Below are 24,656 nucleotides of genomic sequence, written 5' to 3'. Positions count from 1 at the left end.
GGGATCTGTATTCCATTGGTCAATGTGTCTGTTTTATCCCGTGTTATGGTGTCTTGATTACTATAGCTTTGTAATAGATTTTGAAGTCAGGTAATAGGATGCCTCCAGCCTTTTCCTTTTTTATCACGATTCTTTGACTTTTCAGGGTGTTTTGGCATTTCATAAAATGTTAGAGTTATTTTTCTATTTGTGCAAAAAAATGGTATTGGCATTTTGACAGAAATGACATTGAATCTGTAAGTCTTGGGGTTCAACATCTTACTAATATTAATTCTTCCAATCCTTGAACACAAAATAATTTTCCATTTATTTGTGCTGTCTGCTTTTGTTGTTATTAATGTTTTATACTTTTCAGTATATAGATTTTCCATCTGCTTCGTTAAGTTTACTCATAAATAGTTTATTTTTTTTTTTTGAAGCTATTGTGAATGGATTTTTTGGTTTAGTTCTTTTTCAGATAGTTTGTTGTTAGTGTGAAGAAATGCTACTGAGTTTTATGTGTTGGCATTGTATTCTACAACTTTGTTTCTCAAGTCTAACGTTTTCTTGATAGTCTTGATTTTTCTATATATGAAATTATGTTATCTGCAACTGAAGACAATTTTACTTCTTCCTTTTCAATTTAGATTCCTTTTGTGTTTCTTGTCAATTCTGTGGCTAGATTTTGGGATTGAATAGAAGTGATGAGAGTAGACATCCTTATTTTGTTTCTCATCTTAGAGGAAATGATTACAGATTTTCACTATTGAGTACGATGGTAGCTGCGAGTTTATCATACATTACTTTTGTTGTGTTGAGGTAAATTCCTTCTATGAAGTTTTTTTTTTTTTTAAATCCTCAAAGAGTGTTGAATTTGATCCAATATTTTGCAGCATATATTGAAATGATTACATGTTTTTTTGCCTTATTCTGTATTACATTTACTAACATATATGTTTATATGTATATATATATAAACATTTTTGCATCCCAGAAATAAATTATCATTAGAAATATTGGTCTGTAATTTTCTTTTCTTCTGGTGGCTTTGATACCAGGGTAATGTTGACTTCCAAAATTACTTTGGAAATATTTTCTCTACTTCAGCTTTTGAAAAAAGTTTTGAGAATGATTGATTTTATGTACTTAAATGTCTGGTAGAATTCCACCATGAAGCCTTCTGGCCCTGAGTCTTTCTTTGAAAAGAAAGTTTTTTGCTGTTGTTGTTGTTGTTGTTTTAATTAATTCAATCTCTTTACTCATTTTTCGGTGGGTTTAGTTTTTCTATTTCTCTTTAATAAGCTTGTTAGATTGTATAGTTTACCTGGTAATGTCAAAAGTATCAAAATCTAGTTGTAAATAATATATTCAAGTGAAAAGCTGAGAAGAGCCGTCTAGGAAACACAGACTGTGGAGAAATAGGGTTGGTGCTTCAAAGTTAAAAGATAAGGTCTTGCTTTTATAGGAAAAATAAAAAGAAATTTAACAGAATTATTATTATTATTATTATTATTATTATTATTTTGAGATGGAATTTCACTCTTGTTGCTCATGCTGAACTGCCTCAGCTTGATCTCGGCTCACCACAACCTCCACCTCCTGGGTTCAATCGATTCTCTTGCCTCAGCCTCCTGAGTAGCTGGGATTACAGACATGCATCACTACGCCTGGCTAATTTTGTATTTTTAGTAGAGATGGGGTTTCTCCATGTTGGTCAGCCTGGTCACGAACTCCATACCTCAGGTGATCTGTCCACCTCGGCCTCTCAAAGTGCTGGGATTATAGGCGTGAGCCTCAGCGCCCAGCTGAATTATCATATACAAGGCTGGTTTATGAGTTACAACAACTTAGTTACAGTATTTTTTTCTTTTTTACATGGCTTGCTTTTATTCCATTTCCAAATTAAAAGAGTATGTTTAATATTCTATCTTAGACAATGTTATAATCATGAAGTCTTTGTATGAGAGAGGTAATAGGGAAGTTACCCTATAATGAAGATCAATAGTGAAGAGGGAAGGGGTCTTTCTTGGCACACTTAAGCCAATTACATTTCACAAAACATTGTAGGCAAGCAAGAAATAAGTCTAACATATAATCATAGAAACAAAAGTTACAGCTGCCTAAGTTACAGTGGCCAAAGAATAACTGCTTGCCATGTGACTCAGGACCCATAGTCATTTTTCTTTAGTACTCAACATAACTTAAAATTCCAACAGCTTTGATTTTGAATTGCTTATTTTCACAGTTCATAGTAGTCACTTATGATCCTTTACATTTTTGTGTTACCAGTTGTAATATCTCTTCTTTCATGTTTTATTTTATTTATTTGAATCTCCTCTCTTCTGTCTAAGTCTGGCTGAAGGTTTATCACTTTTGTTTATCTTTTTAAAGAAGCAATTCTAAGTTTTACTCATTTTTCTATTATCTTTTGTATTAGTCCATTCTCATGCTGCTATGAAGAAATACCTAAGGCTGGGTAATTTATAAAGGAAAGAGGTTTAATTGATTGACAGTTCCACCTGACTGGGAGGTCTCAGGAAACTTACAATTATGGTGGAAGGCAAAGGAAAAGCAGGCATCTTTATCACAGGGTGACAGGATGGAGTGAGTGCAAGGAGGAGAAATGTTAGAGGCTTATAAAACCATCAGATCTTGCAAGACTCACTAATTATCACAAGAACAGCATAGGGGAAACCATCCCCATGATTCAATTACCTCCACCTGGTCCTGCCCTTGATACGTGGGGATTATGGAGATTACAAGTCAAGGTGACATTTGGGTGGGGACTCAGAGTGAAATCATATCAATCTGCCCCTAGGCCCTCCCAAATTTTATGTCCTCACATTTCAAAACACAATTATGCCCTTCCAACAGTCCCACAAAGTCTTAACTCATTCCAGCATTAACCCAAAGGTTAAGTCCAAAGTCTCATCTGAGACAAGGCAAGTCCCTTCCACCTATGATCCTGTAAAATCAAAACTAAGTTATTTACTTTCTAGATACAATGGGGGTACAGGCACTGGGTAAATACACTTATTTCAAATGACAAAAAAAATGGCCAGAACAAAGGAGCTACAGGCCCCATGCAGGTCTGAAATCTAATAGGGCAGTCATTAAACCTTAAAGTTCCAAAATGACCTCCTTTGACTCCATGTCTCACATCCAGGGCATGCTGATGCAAGAGGTGGGTTCCCATGGCCTTGGGCAACTCTGTCCTTATGGCTTTGCAGGGTAAAACCCCCCTCCCAGCTGCTTTCATGGGCTGGCATTGAGTGTCTATGGCTTTTCCAGGTGAACAGTGCAAGCCATCAGTGGATCTAGCATTCTGTGGTCTGGAGTATGGTAGCCCTCTTGTCACAGCTTCACTAGGCAGTACCCTAGTGAGGACTCTATATGAGATCTCCAACTCCACATTTCCCCTTTACAATTCCCTAGCGGAGGTTCTCCATGAGGGCTCCATCCCTGCAGCAGTCTTCTGCTGGGACATCTAGGCATTCCCATACATCCTCTGAAATCTATGCAGAGTTACCAAGCCTCACTTCTTGACTTCTGTGCACCCACATGCTCAATACCCTGTGGAAGCTGCCAAGGCTTGGGGCATACAGCCTCTGAAGCAATGACCCAAGCTGTACATTGGTCACTTTTAGCCACAGCTACATCTGAAGCAGCTGAGATCCAGGGCACCAGTTCCTCAGGCTGCACAGAATAGGAGATTCCTGGGGCCTGCTTATGAAACCGTTTTTCCCTCCCAGGCCTCTGGGCCTGTGATGGGAGGGGCTGCCATGTGGGTCTCTGACAGGCTGTAGAGACATTTTCCCCTTTGTCATTTGGCTCCTCGTGACTTATGCAAGTTTCTGCAACCAGCTTAAATTTCTCCCCAGAAAATAGCTTTTTCTTTTCTATCACATCATCAGGCTGCAAATTTTTCAAACTTTTATGCTCTGCTATCTCTTGAACGCTTTGCTGCTTAGATATTTCTTCTACCAGATACCCTAAATCACCTCTCTCAAGTTCAAAGCTCCACAGATCTCTAGATCAGGGACAAAATGCCTTCATTCTCTTCGCTAAAGCATAGCAAGAGAGACCTTTACTCCAGTTCCCAATGAGTTCCTCATCTTCATCTGAGACTACCTCAGATTGGACTTCATTGTCCATATCACTGTCAACATTTTGGTCAAAGCCATTCAACAAGTCTCTAGGAAGTTCCAAACTTTCCCACATTTTCCTGTCTTCTTCTGAGCCCTTCTTGTACTGATGTTGGGCTTAGTTCTTTTCTTTTTCCTTGAGGCTTGATGTTAAGTTGCTTATTAGAAACCTCTCTTATTTTTTGATGTAGATATTTAGTGATGTAAACTTCCTGCTTTAAACTGCTTTTGAAGCATCCCATAAGTTCAATATTATGTGTTTTCATATTCATTTGTCCCAGGATATTTTCTGATATTTTCTTTGATTACTTCTTATATGCCTTGGTGTTCAGGATTGTGTTGTTTAATTTTCACATGTTTGTGAATTCAACTCTCCTTCTGTTACTAAATTCTAGTTTCATTTTATGATCAAAAAATATAATTGATATGATTTCAATATTATTAAATTTGTTAAGACTTGTGGCCTAATAAATGACTTATGTTAGAGAACATTCCAAGTACACTTGAGAAGAATGTGTATTCTTCTGCTATAGCATATAATTTTTTACACATCTTTCCTAAATCCATTTGGTCTAAAAAGTGTTGTTCAAGTCCACTGTTTTTTTGCTATTGATTTTATGTCTGGATGATCTATTCATTATTGAAAGTGGAGTCTTGAAATCACCTGCCATTATTATCTTGCTGTCTATTTCTACCTTCAGATCTATTGCAACCTGAGCATCTCAGATCTGAACATCTGAAACTGAAAATACTGCCAAATCAAAAAAATGTATGAATGCCAACATAATGCTAAAAGTGAGTGCCCATTAGAACATTTTCAAGTTCAGATTTTTTGATTTGGAGTGCCCAACTGGTAAGTATATGATATAAATATTGCAAAATTCAAAAGAAAATATTTGAAGTCTGAAATACTCCTGATCCAAATCACTTTGGATAAGGAACATCTATAGTCAACCCATAATATTTGGTTTCTATATTCAGGTGCTCCAATGTTTAGTGCATTTATGTTTAAAATTGATATATTCTCCTGATGAACTGACCTCATTATCATTACATAATTATCTTCTTTGTTGATTTTTTTACCATTTTTGACCTAAAGTCTTTTTTAGCCACCTGTTCTCTTTTTTTCTAATTATTTGTCTGATTTATCTTTTCCTCATCTCTTTATTCTCAGTTAAGTGTGACCTTAAAGCCAAAGAAGGTTTTTTTTTTTTTTTTTCTTTTTTGAATTCTTCCAGCTACTCTATGTAGCTTGATTAGGGAATGTAATCTTTTTAAATTTAACAATTATTGGTAGGTGGAGGCCTAGTACTGTTATTCTGTTAAATTTTTACTAATTTACAGTTATTTTGTTTCTTCCAATGTCATCTTTATTTGTGATTTGTTACATTTTTAAAGGAGTATGTTTTGATTACTTTCTTTTTTGTATCTACTGGAACATTTTTATTTCTGCTTATTATAGGGCTTACATAAACATCTTAAAATTATAATACCCTAAGTGAAGCTGACAATAGCCTAGCTTAGATTACATAGAGACATTCTCTGCTTATTCTTCTCCCCCCCTTGACATTTATGCTATTAATTTTATACTTTATGCATATTTGTCTTGTGTATATATTAATCAATTTTATAGCTATAGTTCTTTTAAGTACATTTGTCTTTTAACTCTTATACTACATTTAAGAGCAATTTACACATAACTTTTAAATTATTAGATTATCGTGAATTTAACTATATATCTACCTTTTGCCAGTTACTTGTATAACTTTATGTCTTTTTGTATTGTTTCTTATTTTAGTCTGCTTCATACTGCTATAACAGAATACCAAAGATTAGGTGATTTAAAATGAAGATAAATATATTATCTAATGGTTCTGGAGGTTGGAAGCACATGTTCAAGAAGCTGACTTATGGTGAGGGCCTTCTTGCTACATAATTTCATGGCTAAGGGCAAAGAGAGTGCTAGAGAGATCAAGAGGTAAAACCTACAGCTTCAAGCTATTTTATAATCAACATTAATTCATTAGCTAAGGTAGAGCATTCATGACCTAAAAATCTCCCATTAAGTCACACTTCCCGACACCATTGCATTGAGGATTAAGATTCTAACGAGAGATTTTTGGGGACATAGACAAATCATAGTATATATTGTTCTTTGTTTAAACTCAAGGAACTCTCTTTATGGTTCCTTGTATGTCTGGTTTTATCATGCTAAATTCCCTTAGCATTTGTTTGTATTGGAATCCTTTATTTCTCTTTTATTTCTAACAAATACTTTTGCTGTTATAATATTCTTCGTTGACATTATTTAAAATTTTATTTTAGCCCTCTGACCGTGTTATTCCACTTTCTCCTGGTTTGCAGCTTTCTGTTGAGAAATCTCCCAACAATCTTATAGAAGGTCCTTTATATGTGACAACTTTCTTCTTTCTTGTTGCTTTCAAGATTCTCTCTTTGTCCTTGACTTTTGACTATGTAATTATTATGTGTCTTGATTATTCATTTTTAATTTATCTGTTTTGAATTGGTTTTCTGAGCTTCTTAATACATGTCTATATCCCTCCAAATATTTGATGGGCCTTCAGACAGTATTTTTTAATAAGCTTTCTGTCCGTTTTTTCTCTCTTTTCTTTGTGCTGCTTTCACAATTCCTATATTCATACATTTGATGGTATCCTAAAAATCCCTTATTCTTCCTTTACTAATTTTCAATTTTTATATTTTGGTTCCTCTAATTGGCAAATTTAAAATATTCTGTCTTCAAGTGCACTAATTTGTCATTCTGAATGATTGAATCTGCTTTGGAAACTAGTAAGTTTTTTTGTTCTGGTATTGTAGTCTTTAGCACCATAATTTCTGTTTATATTTTATAGTTTCTATTTCCTTTTTAACATTTTATTTTACTTATGCAGTATTTTTTCTAATTGCATTTCAATGCCTATCTGTATTTTGTAGGATCTCATTGGATTTTTTAGAAAGTATTATTTGGAATTATTTTTCAGATAATTTTTACATTTCCATTTCTTTGGGGTTAGATATTAGAGCTTTTTTTTCCTTTGGTAGTTATGTTGTCTGACTCTGGTTATTCCTATAGCCTTGCATTGGTATCTGTGCTTGAACAAACAAATCTCTTTTTTGGTCTTATTGACTGGTTTGCCAAGTTAAAGTCCTCTTCTGTTAGGTCTCTAGGTTGGTGGGATTGGCTCAGAAATTACAGTTCAGTGGGATTGCATTCATGGATCTTGGCCGATGTTGAATTGACAGTGGAGACTACAGTTGGTGACCATTACCAGGGGCTCTAGTGGATGTGAGTCATATCTGGTCCCTGGGCAAACCAGACCGTCTCCAGGCCCTTGATCTGTGTGGGGTGCTTTCAGTGAGATAATGGTCCACTCTGAGATTTTAAGAGATATTTCAGATAACCATGAACGCTTATGGATATGGCTTCCTTCCAGTTTCTGGGAGGGCTCTTGTTGGATCACTGATGTGTCTCTGAGTTGGACACACTTCCACATCTATGACTGAAATTGGCTGGAACTGAGACACAAGATTGTTTCATGATCTACAATTGAGACCGAGATTTTCAAGGCTGTTGCTGAGATTATAGATATATGTATCTCCTAGTGATTTCCTGGGTGAGCAGGCCTACTCTTACACAGCAGTCAAGAAGGGCTGTAGCCAGTTTATAGGGCTATTTAAAGATAAAAAATGAGATAAAGGTCAGGGCTTTACCCCATAGAAGCAATGCACAATGGGCCTCTGTCCAGGTCTCCAGGTGGGCAGAGCTACTTTCAGTGTGCAGACTAGTGGGGCCATGACCACGATCCAGGGCCATTTGAGATATACTGTGGTAGTGAAATTGGCAAGCCTACCATGGGAACTCAGACAGGCATGTCTCCCAGAGGGAGCCTGGGTAATCAGAACTGCACCAAACCATCTGTGAGGGGCTGAAACTGAGCTTCAAGACTACTTCAGAACTGATGGTGCGGCCAGTGGTGGCAAGTCTGTTCCAGTCGTACTAGGGGTGAGAATCTAAGCAGACTTCAATGTGAGCAAGATTGCTCCAAAACTGTAGCTGAAAGGGGCTGAATCTGAGATTTAGGGCCACTTCAGGATCTGCTACGAAAGAGGTCAGCAAGCAGGTCCCTGCATGTGTTCTAGCAGTTTCCTGTATAGGCAAAATAACTTCAGGACTCCACCAGAGAAGGGTTAGTACCCAGACAGGGCCCCTTCTGGATCAGATCTGAGTTGGAGCCCAGTAAGACTATCCCCTTGGCATAGAGTGTTGCACCTTTCAGTGGTTCTTTCTGCCATTTGGATTGCTCTATGACTGCAACCAAGAGGGGCTGGAATTGAGTTTTCAGGACCCCTTCAGAATCTGCTGTTGACTGGAAGCTAGCTAGCCTATGAAGGCAACAACAATGTGCAAGTATCTCAGCAATTTTCTGTGGGGAGTACTCCCAGACTGTGGCAGAGGGGCTGGAGCCATGATAGAGCTCCTTCAGGATCTGTGTGGGACTGAGAGTGGCAAGTCTGGTGAGTGATAAACACGAACTTATAGACAGGAGAGTCTCCCAGCAGTTTCCTGTGGCTTTGGGATTACTGCCTGGCTGCAGCAGAGAATGGCTAGAGCTGAGACTGGGTCTCTTCAAGATCTACTGTGGACAGAAGCTGGCATATCTGTCTCAGAGGCTCAGATTGGCATGTCTCCCAGGGGTTCTATGTGTGAGTGGGATAACTTTTAGGCTGCAACAGAGAGGGTCTGAGACAGAGACGGAATTCCTTCAGTATCTGCTGTGGGATAGAGTCCACCAACCCTGTCCCAGTGGCACAAATGAATGAGTCTTTCTGGGTCCTTGATTGAGCTGTACTAAGATGGGCCACATCTGAGTGGGACTGGAGACAAAAGACATGATAACTTCTTAACCCACAGTGGAGACCAATGTCAGTGGGTTTGTCTGCCAAGGCGCTAGTGTGCATGATTCTTCCTGGATGCCCTGACAGATGGTTCTGATACCAGATTCAACTACTCAACTTGAATCTATATGCAAGCATTTTGGGGAGTGAGGTTATTTCTGGGTCTGAATCCAGAGCCAAAATGAGCAGGTCTGCCACCTAGCTGTGGGTCTGGACTCTCAAAATGACCCTCTTAGGTTTGGGGCTCCATCAGGATTTCACAGAAATGCACCTTAACCCCAAGGCTCCCATGGAGAGACTTTATCCATGGATGTGTGCAGGCTTCTTGTTATGGGGAATATGAGTGAGTAATCACGTCGTCTACCATCTTTCTGACATCACCCCCCACCTTTTTTATTTCTTTCACAAATGTTTTGCAGTTTTCAGGGTGAAAGCATTTTTCCTCCTTGGTAAACTTTTCCAAAGTGTTTTATTATTTTGGTGCTATTATAAATGAAGTTATCTTAATTTGCTTTCCAGTTAGCTCATTTTTAAGGTATTGAAAAGCAATTGATTTTTTGTGTTGATTTTTTATGCTGTAACTTGACTAAATTTCTATATTACTTTTAACAGTTTGGGGAGGAGACATTTAGGGTTTTCTACACATTATATTATGTCATCTGTAAATAGAGATAATTTTACTTCTTTTTTCCAATTTAGATGCCTTTTATATTTTTCTTGCCGAATTGCTCTGGCTACAACTTCAGTACTATGTTGAATAAAATTGTTGAAAGTAGGCATCCTGGACTGGTTCCTGATATCAGAGGAAAAACTTTCAGTCTTTTATCACTGAGTATGATGTTAGCTGTCAGATATTTTTTTTTCTTTTTCACTTATAAACACTGTTTTATTTCAGCAGAATTTTAAAATTTTGATAATTATATTTTATATGAAATAGATGAAAACTATTACATTTCCATATAAGGCATATATGTGTATATACTCATCATATGTGAATAATGACATAAAGACCCACAGATAGATACCTACATACATACAGAGATACATACATAGAAAGACATCTTTTTTGGTACTAAGAAATTTTTTCCTGCCATGAAGTTTATGACTATAGTTTTCTCTAATATTTTTCCTAGAAATGTTAAGGCTAGAGCTTTTATTTAGGACTTTGATCTATTGAAAATTAAACTTTGTATTTGGAGTGAAGAGCGGGTGAGGTACATTTTCTTTCAAATGGATACCCATTATTTTCGAGCACTATTTGTTTTTTGTTTTGTTTTGTTTTGTTTTGCTTGGTTTTGTTTCTTTCTCCATTAAATTAACTAAAACCTTGATAAGAAATGTATTGATGAGATGTGGGTGAGTCTATTTCTTTGCGCTCTTTTCTGTCACACTGTGTATAGGCTCATCATCATATCAGTGACTCACTATTGCCATATGCCTATGTCCTCACTAATGGTACATTAATATACATGTGTTAGGCTTATAGTAATTATTGAAATCAGGTCGTGTAGGTTCTGCAAAGTTTTTATCTTTTTTAAGATTGTTTTGCCTATTCTACATTATATGCAATGCCATATAAATTTTAATGATAATTTTAATGTTGATTTCTTGAAAACAGCATACTTTCTATTGGCATCAATTTGATGATAATGAACATCTTAAAAATACTGTCTTTCAATTCATAAACAAGGTATACTTCTCCATTTATTCAGGTATTTGTTGTTATTTTTCAGTGTATAGATCCTGTGTAGCTTTTGTTGGATGTCTTTCTAGGTATTAGAGGTGTGATCCTATCGTAAATATAATGGATTTATTAATTTAATAGTCTAAGTGGTTACTGCTAGTATATCAGAAGTCCACTGGTATTTCTATTTTGACTCTCTATCATCAGACTTTTCAAAATGCACTTATTATTTTAGCAGTTCTTTCTTCATTATTATTTATTATACTTTAAGCTCTAGGGTACATGTGCATAACGTGCAGGTTTGTTACATATGTATACTTGTGCCATGTTGGTGTGCTGCACCCATCAACTCATCAGCACCCATCAACTCGTCCTTACATCCGGTATAACTCCCAATGCAACCCCTCCCCCCTCCCCATAATAAGCCCCGGTGTGTGATATTCCCCTTCCCAAGTCCAGGTGATCTCATTGTTCAGTTCCCACCTATGAGTGAGAACATGCGGTGTTTGGTTTTCTGTTCTTGCGATAGTTTGCTGAGAATGATGGTTTCCAGCTGCATCCATGTCCCTACAAAGGACACAAACTCATCCTTTTTTATGGCTGCATAGTATTCCATGGTGTATATGTTTTAGCAGTTCTTTCATCTTCGATTTTATATTGAAATAATGTTTGAGTCACAAGAGTTGTAGGAAAAATACAGATGTCCCCTTTACTCTTTACTTAGTTTCTCCAATAACATCTTGCAAAGCTATACTATAATATCACAAATGGGTTAGTGACATTGATGTAGTCCATTAACGTTATTCATATAGTCCCAGTTTTACTTGTATGTGTGTTCACACAGACATGCATATATGAGTATGCATGCATTTGATTCTGTGCAATTTTTCTTTTCTTTTCTTTTCTTTTTTTTTTTTTTTTTTGAGACAGAGTCTTGCTCTGTCACCCAGGCTGGAGTGCAGTGGCGTGATCTCGGCTCACTGCAAGCTCCGCCTCGCGGGTACACACCATTCTCCTGCCTCAGCCTCCAGAGTAGCTGGGACTGCAGGCGCCCGCCACCATGCCTGGCTAATTTTTTGTATTTTTAGTAGAGACGGGGTTTCACCGTGTTAGCCAGGATGGTCTCGGTCTCCTGACCTCGTGATCCACCCGCCTCCGCCTCCCAAAGTGCTGGGATTACAGGCGTGAGCCACTGCACCCGGCCAAGTTTATCTTCTGTGTTGGCTTATGTATCCACCACCCCAGTGAAGATGCACTCTTATATACACATGCACACACACACACACACAAATGTCATTTTATATATATACATATGTATATATACATATATATATAGCAACTGTCATTACAGAGGTAATATCATTAAATTGTTAGTACTAAAAAATTTCAGAAATTTTCTAGTTAAATGTCTAATTTTATAGATGATTAAAACCTGAAAATACGGATAGACTTGTCAAAGATTATATACTAAATGAAAGAACAGAAACTAAAGAAAATGCTCTTAAACTACCAATTGTACATCCATTTAACTCACCTGCAGTTTGTTGATAGTCTAATATCTTTTACCATACAAGTGAAACATAATATTCAATCAGTTTTATTATCCAATTATTTTTTTTTTCAATTTCATAACTGCATACATTATGGCAAGGAGAATGGGACTTCTCGAAGTCATTTTGAATAGTTTTAATTGACTCTCCCTGGAAAGAATGAGGGATAAATAAATATCAAATACTGTTAATATTTATCAGTTAAGTGTAAAAATAGCAAAAGATCTGAGGGAAGTGAAGACGAGAGATCAAAGTAATCCCCCATCTTCTCCTCTTCCCTGCCCACATATTACCTCTCTTATACAATCGTAAGGTCCACGTCACTAGTATTTCAGGATTGTAACACACAGTTAGAGATTAGCCTAAAAAAGCAGAATATTTGGTAAGAGTGTAGAAAAAAGTTTATTGCAATTTAACAAAAAATGAAGATTTTAAAAGAAGAAAAAGACAAAAACACTTATACAAGCTTCAGAAGAAGCTGGCATGAGGAACAAGAGTTATGGTGTCATTGGTCGATTTTTTCTCTTTTCTTTTAGAAATAATTTGACATTTCCCACCCCATTGCTTTCTATAATTCAAGCTAAGGAGTATTACAGAATTCTGTCATCGTTTTTAAAAATAACATTTTTTCTTTTGTTTAGTTTTATCTTCTTCAAATGTCTGACTGCCTTTTTTTGATATCCTTTATTTAGCCTGTCTTCCCACCTTCATGGATTCAGTGTAAACGGTAATTTCAGCAGATCTGTGGATAGCCAATTTCCATTAACAGAAGAATGACTAAAAATAATAAAGAAAATCATAATAGCAGCTAACATTTATAGACCTGACTATGTGGTGGGCCTTCTCTAACTATAATTTCAGTATACAATTGTAGGAATCTTATGTGATAGATAATAGTGGTATGGATTTACAAAATTTGACTGTCAAACTGCTAATAACTTAAGAAGTTGGGCCCACAAATCCTGGTCTTTCTGATTCCAAAGTCAAATAATTTAATATATGCTACCATTGCTACACATCCTTAAAACAAAACTTCCCTAGAATTTAAGTATGCCCAAGTCTTGTCATGGCACAGATTCATGCCTTTCCCTGCAGCAACTGAGAATCTCTGAACTCTTGGATGATGGCAGCAGTTGGTATCTCTGGATGGTCCTCATTGAGGAGCTGGATGCAACCAGGGGTGAGTGCTGCCTAACAGATTTTCTGATCAATATTCTCTGCAGAGAACTTCTTTGAGGTAATCAGTCATGTTGGATTGATGCTCCCTTGGTAGAAGCATTAGTTGAGTGATTTGGCCAGGTCATTGTTGTTTTTCCTTGTCCTTGAGATTCTATCATATTGTTATTTGTCATGCGTTGAATGCTAGTAGCAACGAGTTTTTCTAACTTAGTGTTTGCAAGCAAATTGTCTCAAACACAGTAGTTCCAATTACCTTCATATGTGGTCTGTATGAGTGTCAATGAAATGCAAGCAGGTTGTTCACACATTATTTATATAATCTACAAAAGACGTACACATTTATGTGGATTTGATGAAATTATTGTGCTGCAGTCATCTGTTGATTCCGAGATTTATCATTAGCTCTGTTCTGCTCCTTATAGCCACGCTGACCTCAATAGATGGCTTTTTACGGGCTTTCTTGGAAGCTGGGATTTTTATGATTCACCTGGCGGAAGCATAGGCAGGAGACTGAAGGGCCGTAAGAACATAGAAGTAAGGGCATTTGTCCCATTTTTTTCTTCTTCTTCAAGGTTTTTCTCTGGCAAGAAATCTGTGCTCTATAATTTTAGAACCCGTTTGGCAGACTCCCCTTGATTCTAATTTTCACTGGGCAAAGCCATGGACCTACCTTGAGATCTGAGGACATTGCCTTCTCTCTTATATTTTTATTTTGGAGGGTGGTAGCAGCTTACCTACTTTCTAAATTGCTTCACCACCTCCTGTGTGCCTGTCAACAGTTTTATCACCCAGGTATCCAATTCTTTACACTACCCTCTGTTTGAAAGGTGTATAGATTCTGCTTTTCTAACTGTGGTTTGTTTGATGCACTTCGAAACTGGCTAGAAGCTCTTAAGTGAGGAGAATAGCTTGTGTTAGCTACTGGAAGGTGAGCTACATAATATCTAGCTGACCAGAATGGAGAATAGAGGGCTCAGAGATGGCAGATCTGTGAACTTGAGCAAGGATGAAGATACTCGTTATTTCCAGATAGGCCTGTTTTACATACATTGTCTGGACAAACTTATAAAATATTTATTTTATTCTTGAAGGTGTCCCAGCTTGGACAACAAATCATGTGGTCACTATATTGATGCTAAATGAAGTCCACAGTGACTGTGTAAGACTGAGATTCTAGGCTCAGATGTGGTGGAACAGGCAGCACCAGGCTAAGATACCTGAGATATAATAAGCCTGCAGAGATGGCAGTGGTGGTGGTGGCAATGCCCAGTTAGGCTTGGCTGGTACCTAACTCCTTAAAAATTGCACAAAGAGGAGTGGGGGTAATGTGGACTGGGTCAAACAATAATAAAATGGAAGAAAGAATTCAGCAGAGCAAGAGAAATTGAGGACTGACAGGTTTTGTAAGCTAAATGTGGCCTCAATAAAAACAGACGGACCCAAAATGCAGACAGCAAATGGTGGCAACTCTGTGTTCACACTTGGTTAACTAGACACACCAGAGACCCCTCCTCGGAAGATGGATCTGGTGCCAATATTTTAAGTAACCCAGACTTGTCACTTCTCAGGAAGCCCCTCAGGAGAATCAAATGGAAGGGCTGTGGAAATGGGGGAGTCAAACGGGGTTGGGAATTCAAACAGCAGACAGGTTGCATTTTAAAGACCAGGTCTACCCCTCCTGAGCTTTTATTCTGCCACATTCTTCACTGAATAAGAATGACTTTTCCATTTTTGCTGCCAATCAGTTCAATATTTATTCCATCTACTCTACCAAATATTATTTTTTAAAGCACTGAACTATGGCAAGAGAAGACAGCTTTCAAAATAAATGATTATGTCCTAGAATTTTAGGAAGGTTGGGAAGTCATTTAAAAGTTTCTTCAAAATTATTCATCTGTCTCTTTAAAATATTGATCAGGTCTAGAGTTTCCTTTGCCAACTGTACTCTTTTAACAGAGGCATGGTTTTATGTGCAGTTACATTAATAATCCACAAATTTCATCTTCCAGATTCTATACTATCTTCCTTCCTTCTTTCCTTCCTTCCCTCCGTATACAATTTACTATTCATAATGTTCCTCTCCTGGAAAAGTGGCAGTTAAAGAAGAAGAAGTTAAATGGGAATGTATTATTTCATGATGTCCACAATCTAGAAATATGTAAAGAGTTTTTTAACAGATAACTATTGCATTAAAAAAGATATGTGCTAAAGTAGACATATGGACAAATCATATATAATTACACAAAAAAAAAGAAAAAGGGAGAGCTAAAAATTCACCTTTTTTTCTACTGTAGCCCTTCACAAAGCCCATGTTTTGTTGTTGCTGTTGTTATTTTGAACATAATGTTTTTATCTTCATAGTCTTACAAGGAAGGTAGTATTTTTCCTTTTTTTTTTTTTTAAGATAGAAAACTGAGTATCAGAGAGATTAACTTTCCTAAGATCAAATGGAGATAATAGCAGAGCCGGAGTCCCATCTAGGCTATCTTTCCTTACAGGTGACTGCATGGGCAACCAGAAAAGGATTTGAAGGAAAAGTGAGGCATAAGAATGGTCTTCAGATGCTACTTATTAGGTGGTCAGAAAGAGAAGAGCATTCTAGGTAGACAGAACAGCAGCAGCAAAGAGATGGTTTAAAATAAAAGGGCACATTTAGGTTAAAGAAATGAGGAAAAATTTGTACAGCTGACAAGCAAGCATTAATTCTTACTAAATCGTAATGTGTAGTGGAGTGGGGTGACGTGTGCTTTATTGAGCTGTTGATTTAATAAGTAATATGATACTAGAGTAAGCTGTTTCCATAAAGAGACAAATGACTTCTATATTTTTAGAGTTTCCAGTCACTATATTGTCAACAGAGTATGCCAGGAGAGCACAAGGGAGGATTTCAGTCTCCTGGAACATTTCATAAACTCTTCTTTAAATGCATCTTGTCTGCAGGGTCCACAGCAAAATTGAAAGAAAGTAATTTATTTTCCAAAGTCTTATTGCTATTTAGAAGAAGTCTGATGCAAAACATCAAAATGAATCTCCAAACAAAGTGCTCTCTCATTATATTTGTTTATTGCTACAAAGTTAAAAGTTTCATTCAGAATTACAACATGCAGTGCAACACCACAGGGAATACCTATAGGCATCCTTGTTGTAAAGTGATTGTATCACCCTTAGGGCTCTATGCAGTGATTATAACTTACATTTAACACTACTTTAAGGTTAAAGTCTAGTGAAATAAAGATGTAATAACATTTTAAAACAATAGAGCTCATACATTGAAAAACAGTAAGTTATGGTTTTCCAGGAAAGGGAGGCTGAAGAGTATTTTAGCAATGGAACGGGGTTGCTAAAGCAGAAAGAGTTGGTGTAGAGCTATGTGAGGCATGGATGGAGTGCCTGCTAGCCATTCTAGGCCTACAACCTTTCTCCGTAAAGGGCCAGATAGTAAATATCTCAGGCTTTGCTGGACAAATGGTCTCTCTTGCGACTGTTTAACTCTGCTTTTATAGCACAAAAGCCTCCACAGACAAACAGTCATGGCTATGCTTCAATACTTAAAAAAATAATAGCAGGCCATAGTGTGCCGATCTTTGTTCTAAGCCAATTAAAACCTCATCTGATGCATATGCCCCATTCATAGCATTGTGGTGTGTTGTACATTAATGCATCTTAAGGAAGGATGCCTTTAACCATTCACTTTCTTATATAATTCCTTTTTCTATTGATTCTGGGTTTAACTATTTAATTTAGTTTGTTCAATGGGATTTCAGCAAATGTGGCATCAACAGAAGCTAAATAAGTAGTCGTGCATCAGTACTTGCCTTCCTGGAACTCACCTGTCACATGTTAAGGAGCCTAGTCTAGACTACTCTATAATGAGTTACCACATGGATAGAGATGCCCAACCAAAGTGCAACTTAAGTCTAGACAAGTTCTTAAGACCATCTTAGACCCTCTAGCCTCAGTTGAGCCTCCAGATGCTATAGCTACATGAGTGAACCCATAAAAGACCAGCAGAATAATTGCCTTTCTGAGTTCAGCCAGTCCACAGAATTTTGAGAAAAAATCCCACTAAGTTTTGAGGCAACTTGTTGTATAGCAACAGATAACTGATAAATTAACTTCTACCATTTATGAGCATCACATTTCATGATACTCTTAAAAATCAGGTATGCAGTATGAAATTTGAAACTAGTAGACTGGGATTTGAATTTAGGGACTCAGCATCACCAATGCTATGACCTAAAGTTAGACTCACACCTGTTTGCCTCTCACTTTGCTCATCTGAAAAATGAAGATATTAACAGCACACATAGCTGCCATCTTCCCTGTGATCATCTTTAAAGTGGCACCTGACATGGATCAGAAAATGTGCTGGATGCCTTACGGTTCATATCACTAATTTTCAGAATTACCACTTAAATATAAGAGTTTATGTAAGTGTGTAAGTGTTTATATAAGTATATAAGTGTTTATGATGTAAGTATATAAGAATTTATATAAGCGTGTATTTTAAATATTGCCTAATTTTGCCATAGTTCCTTTCAAAGTGGTTCCAACAATTTGTATTATAGCCAGCAATGTGATTCTCCAAATATTCTTCTTTTCTATATATCATAACCATTTTGAAAATGTACCATACTGATAATTAAAAATGGTATATTGGGATTTTAATTTGCATTTATTTAAATTTATTAACATCCTTAGACATATTTATATGACATTTTAATTTACTTTTCAATGAATTCACTTTTGAGATCCTCAATTTTTTTTCTAAGTGTCTAAGAGTTTAAAAATAGATATTTAAGTAAATTAGCCCTTTGCCATCTGATATGATTTGGCTGTGTCCCTCCCCACCAAATCTCGTCTTGAGTTGTAGTTCCCATAATCCCCACGTGTCATGGGTGGGACCAGGTAGAGATAATTGAATCAAGGGCGCAGTTTCCCCATTCTGTTCTCGTAATAGTGAGTTAATTCTCACAAGATCTGATGGTTTTATAAGGGGCTTCGCCTTCACTGGGCACTAATTCTTCTCTCTTCTGCTGCCTTGTGAAGAAGGACGTGTTTGCCTCCCCTTCACCATGATAAAGTTTCCTGAGGCCTCCCTAGCCATGTTGAACTGTGAGTCAATTAAACCTCTTTTGTTTATAAATTACTCAGTCTCAGGCAGCTCTTTATAGCAATATGAGAACAGACTAATATACCATCTATGTGGAAAATAACTTTTGACACGTGATGTTTGTGTTGGACTTAACATTTTGTCCATTTGAGGATGCAGAATATATTAATTGTTTTATGTAGTCAAATTTAGCAATGTATCTATCATTTTGTGCGTTTTGGCTGTATTACTCAGAGAGGCCTTTCTCATCAATATTCTCAATATTTTATTTTTTTATATCATTTAGTATTTTGATCCTTAATACTTAAGTATTTTATTTATTGAGTATTTTTCACATAAGAAACAAAAGAAGGGCTGGCACTGGGACTCACAGCAGTGATCCCAGTGATTTGGGGGACCGAGGTAGGAGGATTGCTGAGGCTAGGAGTTTGAGGCCAGCCAGCCTGGGCAGCAAGCATGACCCCATCGGAAGGGAGGAAGGGAGGAAGGGAGGAAGGGAGGAAGGGAAGGAGGGAGGGAGGGAGAAGGGGGAGAAAAAGGAAGGAAAAGGAAGGAAAGGCCAGACACAGGGGCATACACCTGTAGGCTCAGCTACTCAGGAGTCGAAGGCAGGAGGACTGCTTAAGCCCAGGAGTTCAAGGTTGCTGTGAGCTGTGATTGCACAGCTGTACTCCAGCCTCGAAGACAGAGCAAAACCTTGTCTCCTTGTCTCTAACCAAAAAACAAAGGAAGAAAAAAAAACGGGAAGGAAACAATAAGAAATATTAGGGTTATGGTGTTTAATTTATTTATTTTGGGGATTTTTTAGCTCTCCTTGCTATGCCTGCCACCACAGATTGCAGCTAGTAATTTTGATGCTATTCATTCTTTCTCCACTTCTCATACTTAGCTGGGAATGTTTTAGAATTTGATAGTCTATCCTAATGATCTGTCTCTCTCAAGGCCTGAAATATAAAATTATTCTAACTGCTGGAGTTTGGTCACACATTTTGATAGCTAATATGCTTGTCTTAAATTTTTTCCTTCAAACTTTAAATGCTAATGTCACATATAGATTTTCCCATATAAACTTTGGAATCAAATCACCTAGTTTCAGGAAAAAATAAATGTTTTTTCTTTTTTATTGTATCACATTAGGTTCACTGATTCGTTTAGAGAGAAATATCATTTTTACAATTCCAACTCTTGCTATCCAGTCATAAAATATGTCCTTCCATTTATTCATGTCTTCTCCTATGTTCCTCAAAAGAGTCCTAAATTTTATTCATGTGTTTTCTGAATCCCTGAAGTTCCACAGGTATTTAATTGTCTGCTACTGTTGCTGTTGCAATCCCTGTTGTTGCTGAAATGTGTTCTTTGTATGATATATCCTAGCTTGTTATCATTTGTGTAAAGGGACACCATCGAGTCATTATTTGCCAGTGACATTACTCAGTATTATTATCATTACTAATGTTTTTCTTAATTTCATAACAGGTGAGTTGGAAGTAATTAAAATGTACTGTTTCTACTTCCTCTCAACACGGTAATCCTGCTGGTTGCTGGTTCAGTGCTAAACACTGAACTCTGGGACTAGACTCCCTGTGCTTAAAATCCTTACTTTATATTTAAGTTTCTTGACTTCTCTATGGTTCAGTTTTCTCATCTGTAAAATGGAGATAATAGTACCTTCTTCATAGGGGTGCCAGAGTACTAAGCAAGTTAATGTATGTAACATATTTAGACCAATGTTTTATGGTTAATAAAGACTGAACTGGTGTTGTCTCTCTCTTTACTATCTCTGGTACTCAGTTTCATCAGTATCACAGCAATAGGAATGCCCACTCTGATTTGCCTTTGAAGGGCAATTTAACAGTTTTGTGGTGTGGTGTAAATGAAAGTGCTTTGCAAATTGGCACTATAAAAATGCAAGATGATTGTAAACTGCCAGAACACAAGTGCGTTTTTTTTTTTATTATTATTATTTAGCTAGCATTTACTATGTCCTGGTAGAATTCGAGAAAAATGTAAAACCCAGATTCAGGTTTTGTCTCATTTATTAAGAAGTTTTTCATTTTGTCTTCCATGGGATTAAATCTAGATGTGAGATCCAGATCGCTGACTCGCAGTTCTTTCTCTACATAGTGCCGGAGAGAAATACTGATGAGGATTATTTTTGTGAACAGACCAAGTGTCCCTTTACTGTAGTCCGGTTTTGTATGCAGAGCTGGAAGGAAACATACATTGTTAATAATACTTAAGAGATCTTAGTATCTATCTCATGCCAGACACTCTGCTAATTATTCACTACACTTTCTATTACACACAAAATTTAGTAAGTAGGACATATTATCATCTGTAGTCCACAGATAAGTTTACTGTATTAGAAAGTTTCAATAAAGTAACCAGACTCATACAATTGAAAGGTAGAAACTGGAATCTCAGTCTTCTGAATCCAGGGTCTGTACTCTTACATACTTCTTTGGACTAGGACAGGTGTGGTGTGGCTTTTCTGCCTTCATTTCCCAAGCCATTTCTCCTTTTCCCTTTAGAAATTTAGTACCTATGGTATCTATTCTGAATATAAGTATTTGGTCTTCAGAAATAATCTGGCATTGGTCATTTATATCTGAATATCAAGTGCAATCTGGTAACTTTTCACAGGATGAGAAGAAGGGAAAGGAGAATTAGCAATTACCGATCCTATGGCATTCATTTCATTGCCTCTTAGAGGTAAGTTTTTCCAGTTGACTTTATCATTACAAATAAAGACACTGAGACTCGCAGTTAATAAGTCATTTGCTCAGTGTCACACAGCTCAGTTCTGTGACAATGACTTAGATTTAAGTCACCGAGACTTAATTTTCTCTGAAAAATTGAGAGTGGTGTGTCCTGTTAAAGGAATGTTAGATGTTAGAGTTTCTCATTTGCCTTTCTGAGAGCAAAATAGAATAAGCCAGATTGCATTAGATGGCCACCTCAACTTGGTTCTTGCTGCCCCTTTCAATGTCTTGTAGATTCGAATGCTTAGCAGTTAAGAAGCATGTGCTGCATTGACCTTATATTAGAGGTATAAAAGCAAGAGATGGTCAAAACACTGATCTGCAGGTTGGAAGAACATTCACATTAGACTTATCCCACTTGTCCCTGGAATCCTGAGAAAATGCACAACATTAAAGGAAATTTGTGAGTGGTAAAATACATAGAACAAAAAGTTGTAATTCAACACATTATACTTCAATTATTGGCAGAAATTTTCCTTACTAGGATTTTATGACTACAATTTTATCAATCATCATCATAAATAGGGTACTCTGTGATAACAATAATGATAATATTGACAGAGTAATAATAATGATAATGTTGACAGAGGGTTTACTTGAGTCTGAGCACCATTTTTAATATTTTATATTCATCAAATTGCTTAATATTTCCAGCATGAAGAAATAGAGGCTATTATGATTCCCTTCATTTATATTATTAGGTAAAGAAACTGAAACACAGTGAGATTGTGTAACTGGCCCTAAGTCACTTGGCTCGTTAGCTGGAATTTGTGATCAGCCTGGTTTCAGAGCCAACTATTATGCCATATACCTACTTTTTCAAAATGGCTTTAGTCTGTTTTGTTGTTGAAGGTGATGATATTGTTGTGATTTTTAGTACTCATTGTAAACATTCCTTAAGTCCTGGAATGCAAAAAAAAAAAAAAATTAACTCAATTAAATATAAGTTATCAATTACATAGTGTAGGTTGTTTTCCATTTTTGTATATTGTTCTGTCATTGTCTTACTACTATTTTAATTTCGTAACTTTTCTTTGTAAGTTCCTGTCTTTTTGTAATGTATACTAATACATAATAATGATTATGCTTAAGTGCTTGCAAAATTCACCATTTGGTGTTGCGCTCTTTTATTCCTTTTTATTGTATTTTATAGGGTTCTTTGCTTTAAATTCTTCTTGAACTGAATTTATTACAGTTAATATCACATAGTCCTTGCATTCTTAATCTTTGTGCTTGCCTGTATGAACGTAATAATTTTCTTACTAAAATTTATTTATATCTATTCAAGATGCATAATTTTTTAACTTGCAGTTTGCATTTTTGAAGGGAGGGTAATATTCTCCTTTTATTCAATTAGGAAGTAATCTATACAACAGGGCACAATGTTTTTAAGTATATACATTGATAAATTTTGTTAAATACATAGCTTTGCATGACCAAAACCTACATTAAGGTATGTAACATCCAACCCCCCAAAAGTGCCTTTGAGCCTCTTTCCAATCATACATCCTAAGGCAACCTCTGTTTTGACTTATCTTCTTATACATTAGTTTTGCATGTTCTTTAACTTTTTGTTAAATAGCATCATACTTTAGCACCATATTTACACACATTTTTATGTGTGGATTCTTTTTGCTCACCACAATGTTTCTTAAGTTCATTTATGTAGCTGTGCATGTCAGTAGATTGTAATTTTAAGTGTTTTACATGTTTTTTTTTTTACTTAATAGTGTTTCATTGTAGAAATATACCACCAGGTTTTAATCTGTTCATTTTCTGATGGGCATTTGGATTATTGCCAGTTCTTGGCTGTTAAGATTACAACACAATGAAAATTCTTATGTAAGTAAGGCTTTTTGTGATTACGTGCTTTTATTTCTACTGAGAAATTACAACAGAATGGAATTCCTGGGACATAGGTACAGTCGTCCCTCAGTATACTCAGGGTGTTGGTTTTAGGAGCCCCCAGGTACACAATAATCAGTACCTATGCAAGTCCTATATTTTAGTTCAGAGTTTGGTTGAAAAAAATCTGTGTGTAGTAGATCCATACAGTTCAGACCTGTGTTATTTATGGGTAAACTGTCATTGAATGTTTTACTAGCGATTTCCAAGCAATTTTTAAAAGTGGTTGTACTTTTCACCTCCCGCCATTAACACTTGCAAGGCAAGTGGCTCCACATCCTCTTTAACGTCTGTCCCGTATTTCCTAGTTGTTATTTTTTACTACTCTATGTATGAAATCATTTATTTCTGTGTTTTCAATTTGCATCTTTCTGATGACTAAGCATGTTGAACATTTTTCTCATAGATTCATTGAACAGTACTGTATATTCTTATCGAAGATATATTCAAGTATTTGACCCTATGTTCCCTTACCTGTGTTGTATGTTGTAGTGGACCTGAAAGACATGCCATCTAGATCCCGCGTTAAGAGAGGATATTGGATACATGCGGGTTTGATTCAGCTGCAGAGAGCTGTCTGGTAAAAGGACACATCCTTCCTGTGGATGGCCTATATCCAAAGATTGATAAAAGGGATTTAAAGATGTGCCCATTTTAGCTCAATTCAGACAACAACTCTGAACCAAATAGGCTTCGGAGTTGCCCTTCAGATTGGCTGAAGCTCGTTAGGCCTGCATCATAGTTTGGCTTCTTCTTTTGCAAAATATTTCTGTCTCTTCTTCCTTTTCTCAGGACGTTGATCCCTAACATATATTTGCATATTAAAATATCAATCTTAGTATCTGTGTCTTAAAAAAAAATCACAGTTATTTTTACTGTGAGATGTTTGAGAAATTAAGTGTGAAGATAAGGATTAGTTAAAAATTATTTATCACCAGTCTGGTCATGTAGACTCATCACTGTTGGTCAGTATAGTACAGACACATCTTGGTACTAGGTAGTGTCAAACTGGGACCAGGCACCCAAAGTTTGACAGTGCGAGTAACTGAACTCTGGAGGAAATAAAACACTAAATCCATGCAATTCTGGTATGCTAAGGTTAAGACTTTGGATCAAAAATAATGGGGACATTGAGTGAGTGTCCTTTAAAATTTTTAAAGTTCAAACTCCAAGCCTGCGGAAGTGGCTCATACTTTTCTATTAATATCTAGCACATCCTCATTATAAAATGATCAGGAAAAGGCTTTTACTTCTAACATTTCTGTATCCCCTTTAGAATCTACCCCACTACCCTTCCTGGCTCCTAGGCAAGCCACAACTGACAGTAGCAAAGTCATTGCAAAACTTGGCTCACTGACCAAAATGGGGTTATTAGGGCCCCCAAATAATAAAGACTATATGGTGACACTTAACTTCCAGAAC

This window comes from Macaca fascicularis, chromosome 5, assembly GCF_037993035.2.
Source record: "Macaca fascicularis isolate 582-1 chromosome 5, T2T-MFA8v1.1".
NCBI classification, from domain to species: domain Eukaryota; kingdom Metazoa; phylum Chordata; class Mammalia; order Primates; family Cercopithecidae; genus Macaca; species Macaca fascicularis.
The sequence above is the reverse complement of the archived record's forward strand: the minus strand, read 5'-3'. Positions refer to the sequence as shown.